Source organism: Lissotriton vulgaris, chromosome 5 (genome assembly GCF_964263255.1).
Source record: "Lissotriton vulgaris chromosome 5, aLisVul1.2, whole genome shotgun sequence".
NCBI lineage: Eukaryota > Metazoa > Chordata > Amphibia > Caudata > Salamandridae > Lissotriton > Lissotriton vulgaris.
Window position 1 is genome coordinate 320,033,903 of NC_141693.1, and position 25,023 is coordinate 320,058,925.

The window sequence follows — 25,023 nt, forward strand, 5'->3', positions numbered from 1 at the left end:
CGCAATCATTCCTATGGGCCTCCTGGCCCATAGGAATGCATTGAAAATTATTCCTTAATTGCGAATTCGCAAAATGCAAAGTAAGATTAAGGAATCGCAAAAAAAAAGCGATTTTCTTCATCCATACCATTTTGCGATTCCTAAATAGCGATTCCTTAAAAATCGCTATTTAGGAATCGCAAAACTGAACTATGATACATATGGCCCTGAGTTTCAGCCATGACAGTGCTAATGCTGTGGGGCCTGTTATGAGCCGAGCTCATGTGGGGATGCTGCGGAGCAGGAGATCGGGTTGCAGTGTGGCGGATGAGGGGTGGAGAGGGGAAGGGCAGGGCTGGACGTGCCCGCCTTCAGTTTAGATGAGTTCTAGTCAGGGTCGTCAGGTACCCCGAACGTGTTCCTGGGGGTGGGTCGTCATTCTGGGTAAGCATTAGAAATGGTTCAGGAGAGTATTCCATGCCATGAAGATCGGATGTTTGTGAAGGTGTCGGCCTTCCTCGTAGCAGAGCACTTAGACATAGTTTAACACTTTCCCCACTTTGCATGTGTTAAACTTTACCTCGAGAAGGCATTCATTTTGGCCCATAGTCCCGAGTGCCCTTTTTTTAGTAGATTGGGCTGTATCTTAATCTGTCTCTCAGGTGTACACTTCTGATTTATTAAAGTTACCAAAGATTTCCTGGAGTGCTCATGGAAATTGTGAATGTCAAATTTTCCCAGGAGTACTCCAGGAATTTGTTTGTGAATTCTATCTTCGCATGAGAAATGTAAATGTATGACGTTGATAGTATGCTCACATAAATATATCGGAGTAAGCACAGAAAACTTTTTTTTTCATGTAGAGCATTTTCTCCTCAGCACGACATGGCGCGATGCAAATTTGAGCTAGATCTCAAACTAGTGCACTTTTTGTTAATATAAAACCCAGTGACGAAATGCAGATCATTAAAGGTAATGGACGATAGGTTGTATATCCAGTTGCTGCTTCATTTCCTCCAGTCAATAACATAAACATCCAACATGAGTTTCACGAAATATAGCACCACTTTTTCAAGGCACTTCCTGACAAAGTTTATGAGTTGATTTTAATGTCGAAATTAATTTCTTGTTTAATTTCCTCATTCTGAATGTTTAGCTCTCAAAGTAATGTTCTTCAGCTTTCTCATCATTGGTTAAATAAAAGGAATCTACATTTCTTCTCCTCACCAACATCATCCTGTTACTGCTAAAATTCCAAAGCCGGTATTACGCTGCAAATTTACGGAAGGTTTTTTCCCATCATTCGATAGAATAATTTTTAACTGTTACTATCCAGAAAGAGAGTGGTGCTTATGTCAGTTTCCAGTTTACTGCATACTTACGCTGGGCTCATTCACTCAATACAATAGGTTCTGATGATTTCTTGAGTGCCTATTGTTTGCTGACTGTTTATTTCAGTTGAATTGAGAACAAGAGTTGAACCTCCCCTTGTGGGTCTGAAATCAATGTAAAAAGTAGAGAAACGTGGTTGCAAAGATCAATCTTACAGAATATGGTATGAGGAAGGAAATCGGAGGATCTGAAATGGCAGAAATGTCCTCTTGGGTTTCTTTTTATTGCATTCTCACTTGGTTAAAGTATCACTTGGAAGCAATTGTTGCAGAGATGTATGGACCTTGCAAGTCACAAAATATAATTGTAAAAGGCTTTTAGAAATGGGGTCTTTAGCTGGCAGTGGTTTGCACCCTGTCAAAGTTGGGACCCTCACTTTTGTCAGGGTAAGGGAGTCACAGAGCTAAGATGACCCCTGCTCACCCCTTTGGTATCTTGGCATGAGCAGACAGGCTTATCTCAGAGGTAATGTGTAAAGTATTTGTACTCGTACACACACAGCAACAGAGTGAAAACACTACAAAATGAGTCCATACCTGTTTGGAAAATAGCCAATATTTATCTGAATAAAAGACCTAAACAACAAAGATACAACATAAACACATCAAGCTAACAGTTTTAGAAAGATTACTGTAAAAATGTAGCTCCTAGATAATAATTACTCTGACCAGGGCCATCTCGATTTTGTGACAGGTACTAATCAGTTCGGCACCAACCTCGATAAGCGCAGGCCAGCTACAGAGTCAAATGAACCCTCAGTAACAATACCTTGAAAACAAAGCCATTGTACATCATCGGGAAAGAGAGGCATCCGTGGTGCTAGCGAAAAGTTGGTTCCTTACTGATCCGCAGGGGAGGCGATGCTTCGTTGTGGCAAGGCAGTGGTTCTTCGCAATGGTGCGGTGTCGATGAGTTTTGGAGGTCATCCATATCGGTTATCGACTGCCCGATGATGTGGTTGAGGCACTGGCATCGACAGGCATCAGGGCTGCGGAGTAAGTCGGGCGGAGCGTCATGCACTTCACAAGCGGTACCCTCAGCTCAGGTGCTGGAAGAGGCCTTGTTGACGAAGTCAGTACTGAAAAGTTGCTATTACTAGCAACACCAGGGCTGTGGTGTATGTCTGGGTGGTGTGTTGTGATCTTCATGAGCTGTACCCTTGGCTCCGGTGCAGGCAGCAGCAATACTCACGGTGTTGAAGCTGCTTTTCTTGAGTTGAGGCACCAGCCACACGATTCCAAGGGCCCAGGAACTGGATGTGGCACCACTTTGCAATCAGAACACCCCCAGAAGAGAAGTCCAGGTGCTGTTAGCAAGAGGCAGGTGAAGTCTTTGATGATGAGACTTCTTAATAGGAGGCAAACACACACAAACCCATGGAGAACATTGGAAGCAGGATTCACAAAGCAAAGTCCAGTCCTTTCACTCCCAGGACAGAAGCAGCAGGTCAGCCTAACAATGCAACAGGCAGGGAGGCAGGCCCTCATACAGCATCCAGCTCTTCTTATTTATTTTTTAATTTTTAATTTTGCTTCCTAGCAGAATCTCTTTAGTCCAGAAGTGTTCTGATTTTGGGGTGTCAGAGGTCCAATATATATATATCCCTTTCTACTTTTGATGTCGGCAAACTTCAAAGGAAAGTCTTTGTAGTGCACAAGACCCTGCTTTTCCCTGACCTGGCTCCAGACACACTACGGGGTGGAGACAACTTTGTGTGAGGACTGGCAAAGCCTTACTCAGGTGTCATTGACAACTCCTCCACCACTCTAGCTCAGGAAGATCCATCAGCCTGGTGCTGGCCCATCATGATATGCTGGGCACACTTCAGCTCCCTTTGTGTGACTGCTGAGAGAGAATGTACAAGAGCCCAACTGTCATCGTAAGCAGCCAAACATGGAAAACACAGGCAGGCAGAGGCACAGGATGGCTATGCATGAATATGCCCACTTTCTAAAAGTGCCATTTTCAAACCCACAATTTAAAAAACTTCACCAAAAGAGGTATTTTTAAATTATGAGTTCATAGACCCCCTAACTTCGAATCCCCATCTGATTCCAATGGGAAATTACCCTTAAAATATATTTCAAGGCAATCTCCATGTTACCTTATGGGAGAGATAGCCCTTACAACAATCAATTATGCCAGTTAGGAATAAACCAATTACTAATACAATTTAAGCAGAGAACATATCCACTTTAGCACTGGTTAGCATCAGTAAAATTTCCAGAGTCCAAAAACCAACAAAAACAGGTTAGGCAAAATAGGAGGAAGAAAGCAAACGGTTTGGGGATAACCCTGCAAAAAGGGCCAGGCCCAACACAGGGCAAACTTAGTATTTCATCCTTATGAGCAACACTGATTTCTGCAGCAATAACATTAATGAATTTAGACACCAGGAGGTAATTGTGTGTGTGGTGTGTTCTATATAAATATTAATTAACACTCTATCCCTTACTATAAACACAGTGGGCTAATTCATAAAACATTTTTAATGAATGCACGCATCTTGGAGAAAATGAGGTAAATTCTGAATTATTGAACAGTAAAAAGGTTACTCAGAAAAAATCTTCTTGTGAATAGGATTTCAGTAAATGTGAGGCAATAGTTGTTCAAAGTGTAAGCGTACACAGAAGAGTACATTGTCAGAGGAGCAGTCAGTACGAACAGTGAAAATCTTTTAGGAGTTCACAAAATGGTGCATGGTAGCCGCATTTGGAGCAGTGATGATAAGAAAAATAATCAACCAATCATTTATTGGCAAATACATAATAAATAAAAATAGCGCTCCATTAGTTGGAAGAGCTTTAATCAAAAACCTTCTGACAGTAAGGGATAAATCATTCCAAACATAACAACTGTTATATTCTAACAATTGTGTATGGAAGTATCATACATAATTCACACTCTTAAAATCCATGCTTTCCGTAAAAAAAAGGTGCTGCGCTAAAGTGCTAACTTTTCTCTCTCTCGGCCACAGTGACACAATTGCTTGCCTAACTTGTACATTTACAAAAAAAAGTGCTTGCCACTTCCTCCTCACGTTGAGGCTTCAGGGGAAGATATGAAAGAATTTTATGATATGATCTACTGTATCATCATCACAGATGCACACAATAGTTGTGGCCTATGACAACCTTCTTTCCATTTCCAACTTAACCTAGAGAATTGCAGAACCACCAGCCGGAAGCAGATGCACAATTATTTCATTAAAGATGATGACATTTTATCTAGGTGCTGGTCACCACCCTCATACCCTCGCAATTAGCAAGTAGACAGATCCAAAGGTGTAGGAAACAGAAATAATCATTCAATGTCTCTTCCAGCTACCTTTTTTCATAAATATGCACCCCTTTGCAGTAAATGAAATTGGCCACATTTTTTGGATTATTCAGTTGCATTGCCAGGCATTTGAGGTTAGAGAGCAACCTTAAAATATTATTGAAAGTGTTCAACATGGTGATATAGCCAGGTCTCAAAAAGTGGTGAAACATTTGCACCTTGGACCCTGATGGGAACAGCCCTACAGCTGGGTAGTAAAATACAGTCCTATTTAGGGTGAAATGGGTTCTTGCGCCCCTTCACTCTTTGTCACTTCAGGTTTGGAACTAAGGAAAGATCACCCAAATCAAAGAGGAAGGGTTTAAGAGCTGACATCACATCAGCAGGATTAAACAACAAGCCCATCCCAGGAGGATCAGCGGAGTGCCTGAACTCAATTGGAGCAGTTTTATTAATAGATATTCTCAGAAAACAAACTTTAGCAGCAAAAATATAATTCACGAAATTCTGCCCAAAATAAACTAATAACCCAGCTGAAAGTACATCCTTTTCAAAGCCGGGATTTAACCTCACTATATCCCTCATTTTCCGGTACACTAGGCAGTGATGGCTCTGCTCTTCCTATTCTGTTGGTTTCAGTGACTCCAATCATTAATCTTAAATCCAGGGAAAGAAAAGAACAATCTAGTTCAGTGGATCCTATCAATTAAAAACCCTACGTTTAATGGTGTTTCTAGGTCTCATCACCATGATTTTGGTTTTAGTAGAGTAAACACCAAGGGGCTCATTATGATGGAGGAAGGACCGCTACCGTCGGGCCGGCAGTGGCGGTCCGTCTGCCATCACACAGGAAATTCCCTCCACCAAATTCGGATGGCAGTGATCCTAATGAGCCAACATGTTCTTTATTGCAAAAATATTAGGCAAGACTCTGCAGAAGTTCAAAATGGCATTTTAATTGCAGATTAAATAAGTATGGTCTCAGTGGAGGATAGTGTTGAGATCAGTGCATCTCTCGGTCTTAGAATATGATTACTTATGCTGTGAAAAGCAAGCAGCCTAAATTTCAGGCATCCCTTGAGCTCTCTTGACACCCTGAGAGGAAATTACCTGATAGAAGAGTACACTGATTGTGATTCAAGGTTGCCTTTTTGATACAATATCAGCACAAATCTCAAATAAACAAGACCAAAACAACCAAAATCCGACATACACAGTTAAAAATATGACTTTCAAAATGTTTCAAGAACTTGTACCGTAGAAAACTATGTATGCGTTCTAAAGTTCTTGCCCACTTCATCCTCAGAGAAACTGGTGTAGAGTTTTGTACCTCCTATATTGCCTTGTTATTCTTTATGTTGACTACCACAGTAAATGTCAAACTTCATCAATGAACACTAACCTGTTTGTGTTTGATCCTTTGGGAGCAATACGGAATTTCAGGAAGCATGCTTGCAATTCCTCTTAAGAACTAATGCACCCTCCATGGTTGTTCTTTCATGGGAGCGGCAAGAGCCCAGTAAGGGAAAGGGGAAATGGGACAAGAGAATGAGAGAGACTATCAGCACTGTTGTGAACCTCTTCCTGAGTCTTGCTCATTATTTGCTGTGGTCTAATTTATGCCCAGGCAGAATTTTTAATTCCACTCTCAAAACTGGGGGAGTTTGGCAAATCTGTGTTACTACTTTAATGCAGAGGTCCAGCCAAATTCTACCAATCACTGAGTGGTTCAATTTGTTGACTATTTGATCAATGCAATGACTACTGAACCAACATGAGTTTCCAGCAAGCAAGCTGGTAAGCATGACCAAAAATTGGCATCCCATAGCTCAATTTCTGGTTGCTGGGAAGCCTTTCAGTCTGATTTTCTAACATGAGCAGTTGCGGTAGCGCTCGCAGTGAGACAGCTGCTTCTAGAGTAGGTTCTTTACATGAGCAGCAGCAAAATCAATTCGAAAGACTCCATGCTTCTGCGCACAATTCTCCTGTAGACATTCATTTTCTATTGGGAAAAAAAGACTTGCACAGGGCACAGTGCTAGAAAATACAAGGAGGAGCAATTAAACCATAGACGCACAATTCAAAACATGTAAACTGATATACAGAAACATATATTTGCTTTTATTTTACTTCTTTTTTTCTTTTCATTCAAAATAATTCAGAATCAAAAAACATGTGCAAATACATCTATTATACAATGAATTATTCTTTTTCTTAAAAACATACATTCTAGACTCATATACAAATTTTAAACCACAGATCATTACAGTGTATGATACAACCTGAGAAGTATATGTATCTCCAATTGGCCTAAACAGAATGCTTAAATCAAAAGACTCTGGGGCATATTATCAAGAAAGGACGTTAAATTATCGCTGCTTTTATCGGCAGGAAACTGCCTATAAAGCGGCGATAATGGGCTTGATAATATGCTCCATGGAATTCCAATCGAAGCTCATGTTAGATGTCTTCACATCTAACATGGGTTTCGATTGGAATTCATAGAGCATATTATCAAGGCCATTATCGCTGCTTTATCGGCAGTTTCCTGCCGATAAAAGTGGCGATAATGTAACGCCCTTCCTTGATAATATGCCCCTCTGTTTGATCTCTATTAAGGCACGATACACCATATATGTCTTCTTCACAAAACACTGGTTACAGTTGTTAGCTACCACATGTAAATGTTTGCCACCGTAGGGGCACATGATGCCCCCATGCTGACACCCTGATTCTGCCTGTAGAGCTGCTTGTTAAACTCGAAGATATTATCAGGCAGTACAATCCTGAGGCACTCTAAAACAAACAAAGATGGACATTTGATTGACTGTCTGATAATATCATTGAGTTTAACAAGCAGCTCTACAGGCAAGGTTTGTGGAGATCGGAAGGACGATGGAAGGGGTGACAACAGTGCTTAATTTGTAGAAAAGTAAGTGCCAGGTCTATCGTCAGGAGGCCACTGCAGCTTGCACCACACATTGCCCGCTATGCTGCCAATGATATTAACAAAACAACTACTAACCATCACACTCTTATTATAAGAGTGACAATTCGGACAACTTCAGGCCCCCAAAGCTAAAAGAATGGCTTGGGTGGCAGTAATAGTCATTTTTAATGTATATTGAATTAATAATTATCTTTTGCTGTGGCAATCTCTAAATTAGCCTGCCAGCGCAACCTTATGGCAGACTGTCAAGCTCCTGTTTTGACATTTAAGTGCTGGTGCCGATCACCGGTAACAACGGCCTCAAATTAAGCACTGGGTGGCAACCTCATGAACTAAGAGACGACAAGAGAGGCTTATTTCAAACTTATAATTTGAAGTCTCAGAAGCGTTTTTGTGATCAGTTATTCTTCTGTGCTCTTGTATTCTAAGGATGATGGTAACTCTCCTCAGCCATGCTGACTATGTGCGCTAGTGTTACATTTTCTTTTTCTCGCTACAGAGAGGTTTACGGACACCACTGAATCCTTTGGAGCTGATTACTTATTTGGCTGTGTATTTTCTGTTTGTCCAGGTAAGCATTGAGGGTATTAAAACTATTTTATGGATCATCTTGGAAACACTATCTATGAAGCCATAGCTGTATATTTGAGTTTTTAGCCACCTATTAGTAGGGCCGGACTGGCCTAATAGTCAACAGGTATTTCCCCGGAAGGCTGGATGGTGGGGGCTGGTTATGCAGTGATGGGGCCGGTTTTGTTACTGGGAGTCGGTTTTGCAGCGGTGCAGCAGTATCTGCCCCTAGTAACAGAAACAGCAAGCGTTTCCAGCCTCCCTGGCCCAGGCAGTGCTTCCCCAAGGGCTGGTCTGAGAACATTTCCAGATTTGGTTTGGATTCCCAGTCAGCCCTGGATATTAGGATGGTTTGACTGCAGCCTGTGATAGTGCATTTATGGCTTGGGGATTAAACTTGGAAAGTAATTTCGCATTACATTGCCATGTATTCAGGTAATTGATTTTCTTTCTCTCAACGTTTTGCCAATTATGGGTAGTGTTCTTCTCATGTCCTATAGATTCCTGAAGTAGTTGGACTAGTTTAATGGCTTCTTAATTCTCCGAGTACGTGTTCAGCCGCCCATTTCTTATATTTCTGCGCACTGGGCTATATCGTAATTCACGTTTATGCTTTGAAAAATCTTTTTGGACTTCTTCTCATCGATCACCTTGATATTCAGTACCTTGTTTTTGTTTTTGTTGAGGCATATTTAGAATGACTTTATGTAATAGAGCTGCAGTCAAGGTATCATCTTTTTACTGTTAGAAAAACGTGTGTGTCCTATCATGCTTTTATTGTATCATTCTTTTGGGTATGTTGCTAAACATTGGTTTTATCATCAGGAACTTTGCTCATCAATTATCAGGCTATTGAGGATCCTTTTCTTTTTTTCTTATCTGTGCTCAGAAAGTGTTTTTGGCCTTTGAGCCTTGATGAATGCCCTCTGCTTCATCTAATCATTTGCCCATTGTTGCACTATTGTGTGCGGTCTAGCATTGACAAATTCCCCTGAAGAGGTCCACGGTGTGATGATGGGAACCTACCTTTTTCTTTTGGTTTAGTCTTTCTCTGGTAAGTTATCACACCAGTCTATACGGTAGGTTATTTTGTCTCTTAAAAGCTGTATGGAGGGGTGGTATTTATTATAATTAGCAAAGAAGATTAGAAAGTTTGAATCCGTATGAGGGTTTCAGGATTTCTTCTGTTGTTTTTTCATTATCAGGAATCTGCTGCATTTTGTGTCACCATGGATATTTTGAATTTGCAAAGACTAATTGAATCTCAACAGTGTTCAGTAGATCAGGGAAGAGTGGGGATATGCGTTTCTTTAGATATGTATTTCTTTATTTTGAGAAGTTTTGAGACACTTTGGAATACAAATGTTGGAATATTTGATCTTTCTCTCTCCATTTATTAATGTCTGTCTAGAATATAGATGTGTTGAATTTTATTTTGTATATGTATTTTATTGTGTCAACGGGTGGATCTCTCATGATATTGAGTATTTGTTTGTATTTTGAGTTCTTTATAGACCCCTTTGCAATTGTATAGAGAGATTGCAGATCTGTTTTCACAATATCAATATCTATGTTGATGTCTTTTAATCAGCCTACTGCTGCTGGCCACATAAGGAGGAAGAAACATATTCCACCTCCTTGACGCTTGAGCTATAAATTTACAGCAGAGGCCTTGTTTTTAACCGAGGACTTAATGTTTGTATTTGAGCAATTTTGTAATGTTGGTGGCAAAGCTGATGTGGGTGTATTATGTTTAGAATACATGTCTGATTTGTGATTAATTGTTTTCTGTGTTTGTAATAAATAATGAAATTATTTATTAATGAATTTGGAGTAAATAAAATGATGAGTTAAATAAGGTTATCATCCTGATTATTATTCATTTTTTGAGCTAGGAGGAATTGTGTTTTGGTACCCAGGTGGCCGGAGTCCCATTACCTGGAGGAAACTGTATGCTGATAAGCTTTGGCCAGAAGCGAAACGATGGAGATCGTACACAGGTGAGCTCTGGAACAGCAAGCCTTTAATGTTGCCTGGGTGCGGCTTAAATAGTAACCACACTCAAGATGGCCATAACCTCTCACAAGACTTGAGAATCTCGCAAGAGTTTGATTCCTAAAGTGTTCCCTTTGGCAAAGGACGGTTTTAGCCTCTTCTTCCGCCTTACTTCCCCAATCAGATGCCTGATCTCTATTTGGGCTCATGGATTGCTCCTTTTCCTCAGGACCTCAATGCACAGAAGGGAAGATCTTTTGGGCATGTTCTTCCTGAGGCACTGAATTGCACTAGCAAGCCCGACAGGATACCACATACTTCCCTCACAAAATAAGATCACTTGCCTCTTCGCTATGTGAAAATAGGTCTGACACAAACAAAATCAGCTCCATTGTTTTGTGACATTCCAGTGTATATGCCAACTTTCGGCTTTATCTTCAATATCTCCTAAACCAAAATCATCTCCTTGAGATTTTCAAACAAATCCAAGGCATTTCCCAAGCCTGCATGAAGCTCTCCTGATAAATCGATTTCAAGCATTAGAAGCCATTATTAACACATACTCTAATCCTCCTTATGTAGAAAACATATAATGTGATGCATGCCTTCTCAGTAGAGTCCATTGTCCCTTCTGATTTTTTTCTTACACTCTTTTACACATGGAAGTTTTATTTACTTGGGGGACAGCTTGGGCCCACCTAAAAACATCCCCACTCAACCAGATGGTGCTGTTAGCTGCTTGAGAGGTAAGAGGGAGGAAACAATCACAATTAAATTTCAAAACAGTGTGACCAATATAGTGACACATTAATCCACTCCACAACTGAATCTGAGATTAGTAAAGTTTAATTATAAATTCAGAAACAGATTAATATAAATCAACATCAGCATTATCATATAGAAATACAGGACGATTAGAATATCATATACAAATACAGGACGAATAGAATAAGTCTTAATCTCCTAAAGAGATTTACCTTTTATTTTAAAAAAAACATACAACTGTTTGAATGATGACGATGCAAGCTATCATAGAAATTATTTGGGTATTAAATTAAATCAAATGATTCTCAAAGGTAGGCATGAGCAAACTAACCCTCCCTACACTAACTTAAACAGGGACAACCCGGGAGGAGCCGAGCCGGCGACCATGATGGCCGCCTGAAGATCGGCTCCGGCCATCCCAGCTCCGCCGGCCGCACATCCTGACCGCTATCCTGCCCCCCGCCTAGTGAAGCAGGCGGGGGAAGCCAAGCGGTGACCATCGGAACCACCCCGGAATTTCTAGGACCCCCGGGACCGCGTAGCGCCGCTCGGACTACGCATGGATTGAAGCGGGGGACTCGCGTGGCCTGGCCCCCCGTCCGAAGTGCAACATTATCGGCCGCCGGGACGGTATCTTGCCTGCCCGGACGGCGCTCGGGGGGCGGGACAGATTTTCACCTCGGGAACTGTTTTGGTACGATTGGAACCCCCGCTGGGTGGAAGGGGGGGTTTCCAAATACCAATGGGGCCGAGATTTGCCCCGTGCAAGCCCCTGAGAGCCTCAACTGCCGGTGCCCCTGGCCCTTGAACTGCCTTGACTGGGGAGGTGCCCTGGGGCCAGGAGTGGGCCTCCCCAGTATCGTTGGTGCCGCCTGAATCATGACTTAGAGGGGGTGAGGGACAGCGAACGCCCCCCTCCCCCCGGCCGCAGTTGGGTGCCTGAATAACGTCAGAAGGCGGTGCGGTGCAGAGGGGCATCCTTTGGTGTTCTGCTCGGAGGAGTGGGCCCCTGGGTGAGGAGTGGAGCCCCGACTGATAAAGTGGACGGCCGGGGGCCGGGATCCAAAAAGGCTTCGCATTCCGACCGTTGGTTGCGGCACGGTTTGGAGGTGGTTGGGACCCCCGTGCTCGGCGAGTGGAGACCCACCTGAAGGTTTTGCGGGAAGGGGTGCCTGGGCCTATTGAACCTCTGCATGCTGTTGTGGATGTCGGTGCGGTGCTGCTTGAACAGGGGTCTGCATTCATGCGGCGAGCTGCTGTGCCGTAGCTGCTGGGGGGCCCGATCCCGGGATTTTTAACTGTTGGGTCTGAGAGTGTTGCTCAGCCGAAGGTGTCCTGTTTAGCCAAGGGTTGAACCTGCGGCAATGTCGACGAAGACTGACCCCGAGCGATAGGGCCCCAAGACCACCAGGGGGGCCCAGCAGGTCCAGTCCAATAAGCTGGACAGATATACCCTGCCTAAGGGATCACCGGCTGACCCTAAGAGGGGTCCGAGTGGTGGTGCTGGCGATCATCCTGTAGCGGAGGAGGCTACGTTGACGGATCTGATGGCGGCGATCACCGGGGTCCGCACGTCCCTGGGGCAGCAAATGGAGACTCTGGATGCCAAGCTCGACACGGTGTCGATAGAGATGGGGTTGATGAGGGCTGACCTGTCGAAGGCTAACGAGAAGGTTAAGTCGCTGGAGCTTAAAACGACTAGCCTTATAGAGGATGTGAGCCAGCTTCAGCGTGAGGTGGGTGATCTTCGATCAGCAAGGGAAGCTGTGGACCGGCGGCTGGACGACTACAAAGGGCGGGTTTGACGCAATAATGTCCGTTTTCTAGGCGTTCCGGAGAAGTCAGAGGGGCAGGCTACTGACCTCTTCGTGGAGAACCTTATCCTTGACCAACTTAAGCCTAAGGGGCTGAGCAAGTTCTTCACCGTGGAAAGAGCCCACAGAGTGCCTGGTGGCAGTCCCCGGGTCGGGCGCCTTCTCGGCCAATAATTGCCTGAGTGTTGAACTTTCGTGACCGGGACGCTATCCTGCAGGCGGCCCGTTCAGCGGATCCCTTACAGTTTGAGAATTCGAAGATCTTGTTCTTTCCGGATTTCACCCAGGCAGTCGAAAAGCAGCGATAATGGGTCATTTCGATTAAAAAGGAATTGAGGGACAGGGGTATCCGGTATGCAATGATGTTTCCAGCCCGCCTACGTGTGGAACTCGATTGGAAGGCCTGGTTCTTTGACAATCCTGAGGTGGTAGCGGACTGGCTGGACACGCTTCACCGCCCGGACCAGGAGGCTGCAGATCGTGGAGAGGCTGAGGAACAATGATGTGTTGAGTGGGGCTTGTTGAAGGGCAGCATACAGTAACGGGGGTGTTCCGTTGGGTTGCCGGGCCTTGACTATGGGCGGATCTCGGGTGAGTGACTTTGGGCAGTATAGTTGATGACCCATCATGTTAAGTGCCGGTGGGCTGGGTGTGGGTGGGCTGATCCATAGGCCCTCCTCTGTGTTCTATTTTTTGATATATAGTTATCTGGGGGAGACAGGCACACTGCTAGTTGGTAATGAGCGCAAGCTTTATGCAGGGGTGCAGGGATGGGGGTTGGGGGGTCGAGGTTGGGGTTTGAAATTGTGTTTTTGTATGTCTTTTTGTTTTGCACTGGGCGCTTTGGCACTACAATGTTGATCGTTTTTCCTTGAATGTCCTCCGTTAAAGGGGCTATGGGGATCTCCACACTGAGTTGGAATGTAAATGGTCTAGGGGACAAGATTAAGAGGGGAATGGTGAGCCAATTGAAACGCAGGTACTCCCCAGATGTGGTGTTGCTGCAGGAAACACATCTCATGGGTAAGCGATGTATGGCACTCAACAGAGGGGGATATGGGTTGGTGGCGCATGCGGGTTTCACAACTGGGTCTCGAGGGGTTGGGATTTTGATTAGGAAGTCCTTTCCACTTGCTATACAGGCTACATGGATTGACAGCAGGGGGAGGTATGTCGGGGTTTCTGGCATGTGGGAGGGGAGAACTGTAACTTTTTTGTCTGCATATGTCCCTCCGGCCCTTCAGTCCGACACATTTCACAACCTTGGGAAACATTTTTTGTTCTTGCCGGTTGGTTTGTTGGTTGTTGGTGGTGATTTCAATGCCGTGATTGATGGGATGATTGATCGGTGCCCGGCTCGCGAGTTGTTGTCCTCTCAGAGGTGGTTGGCTGATTTTGTGGGCACCATGGGCCTGGTGGATGGTTGGAGGTTCAGGCACCCCGACGAGGTGCACTATACGCACGTTTCTCTCTAGAATAGATTACATTCTGGTACCGGCGGCGCAGGCCGCTTGGGTCCGGGAAGTGCGTCATCTGGCTGCGGGGGTATCGGATCACTCCCCTGTTTGGCTTAGCCTTGATCTTGGCGGTGGTGACGTGGCACGTGTTCCATTGATAAGCGCTTGGAGGTTTCGGGACGCCGGAGCTAAGAGGGAGATAGTGCGAGTGGCGGACAGGTATTTCCAGGAGAACGTTGACTCTGTGTCCTCTCCATGCTCCCTATGGGAGGCTTATAAAACAGTCCTTCGAGGGGAGTTGCTTTCGTTTATCGCAAGCAAGAAAAGGGAAGTGCGTGCTGAGATGGATAGGGTGGAATCGGATTTGCATGCGTTGGAGTTGGAAGTATCGCGTGCGTCCACGCCGGAGGGGTTGCATCACTTGAGTCTTCTTACAGATGAATACCGGTCACTGGCCCGTGATAATGCTAGATCACAGCTGCTGGACACTCAGAGTAGGATTTATGAGCATGGAGACAAGGCGGGGAAATTGATAGCTTGGTTGGAGAAGGGAGACTGGGCATCGCGGCTGGTCCCGGTGCTTCAGTCCCCTGGTGCGGATAGGATCACAGCCCCGCAGGAAATTGTGGACTTCTTTGCTGATTATTATGAGGGGATCTATGCAGCTGAGGGTCTGTATTCTGAGGCTGAGAACGCAGAAATGATTAGGGACATTCTGATGCCCGCTCTCTCGGATGATGCCAGGTGCTTTCTCAATTCCTCCCTTACCAATGACGAGGTGGCTCAGGCAATTAGGGGGATTCGCTCTGGTAAAGCGTCGGGCCCAAATGGGCTCCTGATTGAACTATACAAAGTCAATGCTAACAAGTTGGCTCCCTTTTTGAGGGGTATGTTTTCGGAAAGTAGGGAGAGGGGTCAGCTTCCATATGACCAGCGAGTGGCTAATAGTATTGTCCATCATAAGGAGGGCAAGCCGAAAACTGAGTGTTCGTCCTATCGGCCGATTTCTTTGTTGAATGCTGAACCCAAAATGTTGGCGGAACTGTTGGCAAACCGCCTGGTCAAGGTGATTACCACACTGGTTCATCCGGACCAATCGGGCTTTATGCCCCGCCGGAACACGGCTCTTAATTTGCAAAGACTGCATGGGGTTGTTGGCGGGGCGTCGCAGATACACAAACCAACGGTATTGCTCTCCCTGGATGCCACCATGGCCTTTGACAGGGTAGAGTGGCCCTAGCTTTTTGCTGCCCTGGGTAAGTTGGGGGTGGGCCCGGAATTTATTTCTTGGGTTCGCCTCTTGTATTTAGGCCCTCTGGCCTGAGTAGTCGTAAACAACCATAGGTCGGCGGATTTTGTGCTGGGGAGAGGCACCAGGCAGGGATGTCCTCTTTCACCTATGCTCTTTGCGTTAGCGCTTGAGCTGCTTGCGGCCTGGGTCTGGTGGGACAGGTCGATTAGGGGTCTTCGGGGGTCATCTGATTGGGAGGATAAGATATCTCTCTATGCAGACGATATTTTGTTGTATTTGACCTCCCCCCGGCCATCGCTTATGGCATTTTTGGACGTTTTGGAGGTGTTCAGTAGATATTCAGGCTTGCTATTAATTGGACTACGTCGATCTTGTTCGTTTTGAGTGGGGATCCCCCGGACGTCCCCCCGCACTGCCCGGTCAGGTTGGAAGCTGTAGACTTTAAATATTTAGGCATTTTTATATCACTAGACCCACAGATTAGATATTCCAATAATTTGTTCCCCCCGTTGGTTCGGCTTCGGCGGGATGTTGATCGCTGGAGGGTGCTTCCCATCTCCCTTCTTGGTCGGGCAGTATTGTTCAAAATGATGGCTCTCCCGCGTTTTTTGTATGGGCTCCAGAACTCTATGGACCTGGTTCCTCTGTCGTATTTCACGGAGATTGAGTCTTTTCAGAGGCAACTTCTCTGGGAAGGGAGACCCCACATAGCTTACGTGAAGTTGACACTACCGTGGTACGATGGCGGGATCGGCTTACCCAACATCAGGAGGTATTATTGGGTGTCACAGCTTGCGGCGGTTAATCAAGCTATTTATGGGTCACCGCTCGATCCCGGCTATAATATGGACCGTGGTCAGGCGCCCAGGGGAGAACTCACTAGGGTGCTGTATGCTGGGCGGGGGCGCTTTCCACTGGCGGGACCTACAGCGGTGGCTGTTGGGGTCTGGCATGAGGCGAACCACTCCCTTGTTTGGGAAGGGAAGATTACATTGGCAACTCCCCTTTGGAACTCGGAGCGACTGGGCAGTCTGTGGAAATCTAAAGGATTTGACAAGTGGGATCTCATTGGGATCTCCCGGGTTGGGGATATGTGGGGGAAAGATGGTATCCTCCCCTTCGAGACCCTGCAAGAACGGTATCAGATGCACAGGAGTGAGAGGTTCCATTATCTTCAGGTTCGGCATGCGCTGCTGGCCAACATTCCCCTTGGAGGGATGCCCCCGGAGGCCTCCCTGCTTGAGGATAGGGTGCTCGATGGTCATCTCCCGACGAAAGCGATCTCTTTGATTTATAGGAAGCTAGTTAATCATGCGGGGGATCTTTTGGTGGCCCTGAGGGATCTATGGACGGCTGGCGGTTTGCTATTTGACGATGAGGACTGGAGGGAGGCGGTGGCCTCTCCGCGGGTTGTGGCTGTCCAGATGAGGCTTCGCCTGGTTCAACTAAAGATTCTACATCGCAGTTACGTGACTGGCCCTCGGTTGGTGCGAATGGGTTTGGCTGACAGTGGAGAGTGCAGGAGAGGTTGTGGTGAGTTGGGAACCTTTTTCCATGTTTTGTGGGAGTGCGCCCATGTTCAAAGATACTGGTCAGCTGTTCATATCAAGGTGAGAGAGTTGTGGGGAGTGGGATTTGAGTTGGAAGCGAGGCGTTGTCTTTTGAATTTTGGGACCCGACTGATCTTACTTCTCATGGGAAGGTGTGGGCAACGTTGGCATGTAGTATAGCAAAGCGTAACATAGCTCAGTTGTGGGGTGCGGCTCAGCCGCCAACAGTTTGGAAATTGATGGATGATTTGGATTGGTGCATGTTTCGAGAGCAAGCTGTGTATGTGGCAAGGGGTAGACCCAAGAAATGGGGGAAGATCTGGGGGGTCTGGAATGCCTACAGAGGCGACATATGCACCCCCCCCCTTGACGTCAACGGGTGATTCCGAAGTGTTGGAAGATCCTTAAAGCGGAATGTCGCTACTATCGTTTATTTTTTTCATGTTTCAGGAGGATGTGAACTGATTTATTGTGCAGATTGGCGACTCAGTGCAATTATTGTAAGTCTATTATTTCTATGTGTTTAATAAAAAGAGTTTTGAAAAAAAAATAGGGACAACCCAAGACTAAAAAGCATTGACTGAGAATGAATATAGAAAGGTGTCACCTGTCAGAGTCTTCAGGAGAAGTAACTCCAACTGAGGGGCAAATATCATGAAGCCATTCAAAGCAAAATCAGAGGTCTGTTTCTCATGAAGTCCTAAGATATCTCTCTCTCTAACCCTCTCTACGTTACAGCATAATACATTAGTTCTACTCAAGGTAAGTCACATGTTCCTCTGGTAACTTGCCATGATTCCAGCGCAATTGGTTACTGGCACCGCCTTTCCCACATCAATAAGTTGCTACTTTATTTGCCCTTGGCCATTCTTCTCCTCCTTCATGAGAACTTGCCTCCTTGCTCGTTACCCCGATTCTTCTTGCCAATATCCATCTTTTCATACCTTGCTACCTAAATAAAACAAAACCCCCTCTTTTCTAACTAAGGTTTTGTCCGCACCTGCAGTGGAAACAAAAATACAAGCAAATGCATTCTACATTGAAGATTAAATATGAATTACATGTTACACTTTAAATGTGAGATTGCACTGAAACAGTTGTCAAGGCCCAAAAATTATGCCAACTTAACAGTGCACAGGGTTACAAGCACATGCACATCTCTACACATATAACAAATGCAGTTTATTTATCTTTGAATAACTGGCAAAGAGTATGAAAACGTTATTTCTACTATACAAACATGAATAAAAGTTCTCGTTACACATATAAACGCTTAAACATTAGTCTACACATTCATCTTATTCAATTAACTTCACACTAAGACACATCTAACCTTTAATTTCTTCTCAAATAGTAATGTATAAATGCTGCAAATATGTTTATTAGTCACATTTCTATGCACACAATTTATATGTCTCTTTAGTTTCACATGGAGTACTTTAAATATGCAATACCCCATGTTTTCTTAGTAACATTTAATCACACAGAAGGTATTTGAGAGCTGACTACACATGATTATGATGCACTCTACGGTATCTCAGGATGGGATCAAAATTACGCTGCTCCACTTGGCTGCTCTAATTTGACATGTTTGCCTACCTCACAGATTTGATTTTTGGAAATTGGTGTTCTTCACAGGGAGATCCACTGGTTTACCGCAAACATGAACTGATTTTGTTACTGCTGACAGAGAAAGCCTCTGCTGACCTCCAATAGCAGCAAGCATAGAGTTTGCGGTATTATTACCGATGCCCATAACTATTTTATGAACTTTGTTACACCTCAGCCTAAGCTTTACTATCCAGCTACTAAGGTTTGCCTATGGTCCAGCAAATCAAACTCTTTCTTGAAGGCTGTCCACAGCTTTCTGCAGCAAATTAATTATCTCGGTTAACTACCGTTAGAAATAGGAAAGTTAGGAAAGGCTAAATCATTTAACTCAAGTCTTAGAAGTGTCTCTGTGAAGGACTTTATCATACTGACCTGTGGCCACAACTCAGACGCATTCATTTCAGAGGCATAATGGGGCAGATTTATGAGGTCGTTGCGCCTCTTTGCACCGCAATTGCGTCACTTTATTTGACACAATTGCGGCGCAAACAATGCACCCTATTTACAACGTGACGCATAAGGAGGCGTTCCTGCGCAGGGGGGGGGGGCGTTCCTGCGCAGGAACGCCTCCTGAAAGTGGCTGAGTGAAATCTATGAGATTTCACTCAGTCACTTTCAGGGCAATGCTGCGTCAAAACCCTGCGCCTGCTTGAAGCGGGCATAGGTCTTGACGCAGCATTGTGCACATGGTATACCCCCGAGCCTTGCTAGAGCTGCGTCGCGCTTGCGACGCAACTCCAGCAATACGCAACATTTCCGGCACAGATGCGTCACGCATCTGTGCCGTTTTTGCACCATGGTGCGCTGCATTATAAATGCGGCGCACCATGGGGGGCGGAGCTGTTGCGCACTGTGGCGCACGTTAACTGGCGCATCCCTCGGGATGCGCCAGTTAACATAAATCTGCCCCAATGTATTTTTCCAAGCAGTGCAGCTGCTTTTTATCATCCCGCTTGTCGCCAATATCCAGCAGTTCAACTAAGTAGGAAGAGCAAACATGTAAGGCAATGAAGTGTGACCTCTGACACCCATGCGTCTGACGCTGTTACGCACATCTCTGCAGTGAGCTCCAAGCAGACTCTCTGTTCATTCCTTTCTCATTTTCGTTTTGTGGGACAGAAAAAACCCAGCTTATTCCACATGGATACAGCGGTTCCGAGGACAGAGATTAATCTACTCAGAAACCCCCTCGACCAGACACAGGGCAAAGCAAGGGTGGGAGAAGCCCCTGGGGGCTGCATGGCGTGGAATCGATAGCACGCTTATGCTGTGTGTTGATCACTTCCAATCCATCTACAAACCAATTAGAACAAGAGAAACGAAGACCAGGCGCACATGCAATCCCCCTACCTACAGGCTTGACGTCTTTTTAATACACACTGTAGCATAGTTTATTTGACCAAATCTGCTGCTATAAACAGCCAGAAGGATCTGGTTTATTTTTATTGATGTGAGGCTGTTGGTTTTAAAACTGTCGGAGAGTATTTGGGTGAGGCGGAACACTCCCTGCTTCATGACTTCCAAGTTCCAAAGGAACACCTCATTTTTGCCTAATTTTCTCTCTCGTTGCAAATGAATTCTGCGTCAGCCAGTGAGGCGGCAGGCGCGGCTGCCCATCACTCATGACTGTGCTTAAAACATGTGAGCGACTGATACATAGTCATAGCGCGCGTAATAGGAAGGTCAGAGGCCAGAGAAACTGCCTACATTTCTGCACTCAGACTGCATAGAACCCGAAGTGAGAGATCAAAACTCCTGACGGGTACACAAGTTAACCCCAGCCCGATTGACTAAACTATTTGTGTAAATGTAATATGCGTGGAGATGGCTGGATTTCAGAATGCAAGAAATTCACAAAAGTTGATTTTGCAGGCCCACATACTTTGACTCCTACATAATATTACCCCACCACAATGTAATATTACAGAGGGAAGTAGAGGTTTCAAATTGTGATGAGCCCTGAAAGTTTGTGATATCAAAAAAACATTAAGAAAGGCATTTCTATGTAGGTGTTCAATTTTTCCACTTGGAGATTTTTATTTTTTATTTTGCGTCACACAGGGACGTTACCTCTCCATTGTGCGTCATTAGAAAATACATTCCTTTCCGCATTGGGTAAACGTAAATATCAATACCAAACAAGGAATCTGCAGGGCTTTCCAGAATTACGTCTGAAAATCTGTGATTGGTGCAACTTTATAAGGGTAAACTGGGAATATTTGGAGACTTCCTCAAATGCATAAGTCCATAGTCCCATAACAAATTGCCCTATACATTTACAAATTCTAATAATTCAGCATGTTTTATAGATTTAGGCGTCATTTTCAATGTATCCTGAAATACATTTTGGATTCAGTAACGTGACCTCCCGATACTTTTACAATATAGCCAGTGCTGCCACGAATATGAGACAATCGAAGAAGAAATTATGCAACAGGGATGACAAAATTATGCAGCAGCGAAAGTCCAAATTATACAAAATAATGCAACACATTCTATGTCGGTGTCATTTTGCTATTTTGTCACTTTAACACATATTTATATTGCAAGGGTAAGTTGTTCACCCCAGTATAATGACTAAATAAAGCAATCAGCAACTAAAATAGGACAATTTACCTTTGAAACGGGTCTGCAACAGTGTGGTACCACCAGTTGATTTAGTACCTTTTGATTCGTTTAAGCCACAATCAGTTTTTCGGTGGAATCTGCAAATTATGTAGCAGATTGTGTACATTGTGGCAAATGCAGAAAGTTCTTAATTATGCGGAAATGGAAAACAACGTATTTCCAGGGGCCTGGAATATAGCTGATGGGTACTGTTTATTTTCATGTAAGTCAGGACTGTGCAACCTTATAGGAAGACTATTAAGTTGTAATGTTTTGTTTAGTGTAAGAATGGAAAACGTCCCTGCAAAGTTGTTCAGTAGCACATAAATCCCTTTAGTATGTCAAAGTAATATTGGAAGCTCGAATAATGGTGCATAGCACAATTTGCACTCCACATGTATTAGCTGCAATATTTCAAGGATACGAAAACTGGATGGGAAAATCAACTTGAATATTACGTTGTATTTTTTTTGTGGTGTGATGTTATGTTATGTAGCATTATGTCATGATGCCATTATACGTTATTTTATGCTAAGGGGGGAACTTCATGTTAATTCAAAAGGCTGATTGTCAAGGTCCAGCAAACATATGCTAAATGTACTGTATATGCAACATCATTTCATGCACCTACATGGACTTTTGTAACGTAATATTAAGGCAGACAATGCATGCTATAAAACACAGAAAAACATGTAGCTTAAGATGCCAAAGATATCTTGTAAATGCACTGCATGTACCTGCCCTTCTTTAGAGCATGGAGGTTCTGCCAGGCAAACAAATTCACTGAAATGGATGCAGTGTGACTTTTCTGAGTCTTTTAAGAGATTTGTTTCTAGTGAGATGATTTAGGAAGAGGTTAATAATGTTGAGGGCTACTCATCCTGCTCTTCACAGAGGATAAGTTGGCATTGACTTCAAAATGATTTTGGATTGCTTTTGTTCCGGTCACTTTGTTACCCTCCCCTTGGCCTAATTATTTAGGTAGTACACTAGTAACCTACTATGCTGACGTTCCAAGACTGACTTCATCATCTTTCTTCCAGCATTTTGAAGATCTTTAAAAGTGTTTTAATGACCTCAGGCGCTGCCAGGAGTTCTTTCTCTATGTTTCCTCGTCTCTTGTCTGCCTCATTGACTTGCTAGAGCAAGATACCACCTATGAGGAGTAGGCAGACTTGGACTGCAGGTACGACTGGGCTCGGAGACAATCAGTTTTGTCTATGGTTTGGAGAGAGGTTCAACAAATTATTCTACAAATCATCACTGACAAAACATCCTAAAGCCTTAGCTTAAAACCACTTAAAGTGTATTCTCTTATTCAGCTTTTCTGCAGGGTCATATCACTATGTTTTTCTTCAGATCGTCAAGTCACTGTGATTGTGACCAACACATGGCTCCTCAAGATAATCTCCATTGATCACGTAAACTTTAAAATACACCTTTTTAAGCCGCATGCCATTGACTCAATTCTTTTCTGGCTAAAGGCAATGGCAATTTGGGAACAGGATGTTGCTGAGCTCTCACAATGAGGCTCTTATGCCCACCCGCTTAGAAGGCCTGTATGATATGTCTTTTCTTTTTTAAAAGGAAAGAAAAATGCCTCTGGACTATGATAAAAGTTGCAGGCCCTTAAGTGGGTGCCTTGCAGTTATTGCAAGATGATTGGTATCCATTTCACGCCATGCAATCTGATGTTTGGGTGCATCAGGTGAGACCTTGAGGATGCCTGCTTTTCGATTCCAATATTTAGGTGCCACTGCCAATTCCTGAAGTTCGAGATGCAGGGAAGGAGGAGGCAGGTTTTTGTTACCGGGGTCATCAATATCGGCCCCTGGTAACGAAAACGGCCCTCGCAAACTGCTCGGCTGCACTCCCCTTCACCCCAGGGGGAGGCAGCTGAGCAGTTTGCCAGGGCCGGCTTCTGTTCCCAGTCTGGCCCTGTGCTCCCCTTCAGCCTTTTCTCCACCCCTTGGTGCTTTACCAAGATGCTAAGGATGGTTGAAGCCCACCTTCATGCAAGGGGAGTCGATCTCATTATCTGTGTGGACAATGTCCTACTCTTGAATCAGTCTTGTTCCAAATAGGCCCTGAATCTCAACATGGTGATCAGTCTGTTGCACAAATATGGCTTTTTGGTGAACTTTGTGTAGTCGCCACGCTTTTATGCACAGATCACAGAATTCCTGGGCTTCAAACAGATGCAAACTGAAGATTTCCCAGGAGTCTAAATAAATGTTTACAGCCTTAACAACGTTCTATGAGAGGAGGACTGTTAGTAATAAAGGTTTAAGCACTTAATACCAACCTTCCTGTCTTTAATACCATCTTAGATTGTCTCTACATTGAAAATTGCATCGTCCTCATTTTTAAGAGCATTTTTAGATGTTATGTCAGAAGAAGTTTTTAACACAGTGTTGTTTTAAATTGATGTTATAGCATAAAAATGTTTTTGTATACCTAATTTCAGTGTGGTAATACTATAAATCTTCTCTGAAACAGTATTCCACAGATGATAACCACTTTGCAACACTCAGTTCTACTCTCCAGTATTATTTATAACTTGTATGCACCCGATATATTACAATAAATGCAAAAAATTATTTAAAAAAGAAATTCTTAATTTTGTTATGTTTTCAGTCGTGTGACACTATTGCAATTTTATTAATAATTTTATGGCCTATTTTTATGCAACTATTATTGGGCAAGGCAGTTATTTGCTTTTGGAAATTGGACTTCACAGACAAACAAAATAGATACAGCACGGCAAGCTTTGGTTGTCCACACACACACACACACACACACACACATAGTCACACAGTAGTCAGGCTTCCTTCCTATGGAACGGATTCACTAGTGTGCAGTTGCAGTGTGAGGTTCCGTGACAATTGAAAGTGATGTTTTTGACTCGCACGAATATGGTCGAGTCTGGTATCTATGAACCGCAAATGACGAGTTTAGTGGGTGTGTGTAGTTTCGTTGTGCTAACCTAAACCGTTCGTCTGTTATGTGGGTTTTTCTATCTGTACCCACGGGTTCCATCTTAGATACGGCATCCATTTTGTCTCTTGCCCTCAAGTAGCCAGCGAACGGACGTTGTCCGCTTCGCGACCCTGGGACTCCCAAGATACTTGCGGAAGCCACATGTCCTTTGAAACTGTCCTTATGACGAGGGGGATGATACTGTAAGGCAGATGGCCCCGCTCGAGGCTCATCTTGCCGTGCCGGTCTATTGTCTCAGCCGTGCATCTCATTAGGCACGTCCCTTTGATGCCTGTAGCTCGCGTTTCCCGATACCTCCCTTTTTACACCCTTTCCAATCCCCCACTGTCTCCATCTTCCTCTGCACCTGTCCTTGTTCCTTCTTCGATCTGTTTTACTGCTGATTGGAATGTACTAATGGTGGGAAGATGGGTTTTTACAGTTGGGAACCGCCAAATGTTTCCGCACTTATGTTCCGGACCTTGTGTGTATCAAAGTGACCAAAACGACCCCTCTGGGAGATAACTATGGGAACCAGGCCATAAACCTTTGTGTACCATGTAAACCTATGGGTGAATTGTGTATAAAAGGAGCGATCCACAGAGCCAATTTGAAGCAGTCTCCACAAGTAGCACATGTTGTACTTGCCGTGATTTCTGTGTTCCCTGCAGTAAATAAAGCTCGAATCTTTGACGCCGAAGGAAGTGCCCCGTGTCTCTGTCACTTGTACACCGGAGCAGGTTACCCACGAAGGTTTCAGGTGTTGTTCCCTGACACCGCTGGGTCTTAAATAACCCAGTCCTTCAGTTGGCGCCCAACGTAG